The sequence below is a fragment of the Silene latifolia genome, chromosome 8 (assembly GCF_048544455.1).
Source record: "Silene latifolia isolate original U9 population chromosome 8, ASM4854445v1, whole genome shotgun sequence".
Classification (NCBI taxonomy): domain Eukaryota; kingdom Viridiplantae; phylum Streptophyta; class Magnoliopsida; order Caryophyllales; family Caryophyllaceae; genus Silene; species Silene latifolia.
Genome location: NC_133533.1, coordinates 22,509,250 through 22,510,009, shown reverse-complemented (window position 1 = coordinate 22,510,009; position 760 = coordinate 22,509,250). Strand labels below are relative to the sequence as shown.

Here is a 760-nt window from a genome sequence, read left to right as displayed (position 1 = left end):
GCCTTTAGGTTTTGAATTTAGCAAAGCAACTTGTTGGGTGAGTTCATCTAGCATACCCTTAACCTCCACATTCAAAACCGAATTAGAATCCTTGCTCTTGCCTTTCCTCATTTGCCTATCACTTCCCCATTCCATAGTTCTTGAGGCCATCTCCTCAATTAGTTCCTTTGCCGCTTTATGCCCCAAGATGTCTAAGGCATCTTTCCCCGATCCCGCATCCAATGAAAGCCTAAGGTCTTGAGTCAACCCTTTGTTGAAATTGTTCACTAGCTCGGCTTCGGAGATGCCATGGTGTGGGCATAACCGTTGGAGCTTCTTGTACCGTTCCCATGCCTCATATAAGGTCTCATCCTCTTCTTGAGTAAAGCTTTGTAATTCACTCTTGACTTTGGCCGTTCTTGAGGATGGGAAATATTTGTTCAAAAATGCCGAAGCCAACTCATCCCATGTCTTGAAGGAATCCGGGTCACAATTCTTCAACCAATCCTTGGCCGAACCCCTAAGAGAACGGGGGAACAACCTAAGGCGAACCGCGTCATCGGAAACCCCTTTTGATTTGTACATATCACAATTTTCAAGGAAATCATTTAGATGATCATTTGGGTTCTCCAAGGGACCTCCTCATAATTGGTTGTCTTGAACAAGGTTGAGCAAGGCATTTTTAATCTCAAAGTTATTAGCTTGAATTCGTGGCCTTTGGATGCTTGGATTGACTATGTGCTTAGGAGCCATAGTGTCTCTTATCGGAACCGGTTCAACC

The 760-nt window shown here is 44.3% G+C and overlaps 1 non-coding gene across 1 annotated transcript; it reads left to right on the top strand.

The window, feature by feature from the left end:
• The first annotated feature begins 283 nt into the window (after positions 1-283).
• Positions 284-390, top strand: LOC141597785 (small nucleolar RNA R71). The gene has a single exon (XR_012523000.1). It is a non-coding gene; the product is annotated as a small nucleolar RNA R71 (small nucleolar RNA).
• Positions 391-760: the final 370 nt, after the last annotated feature.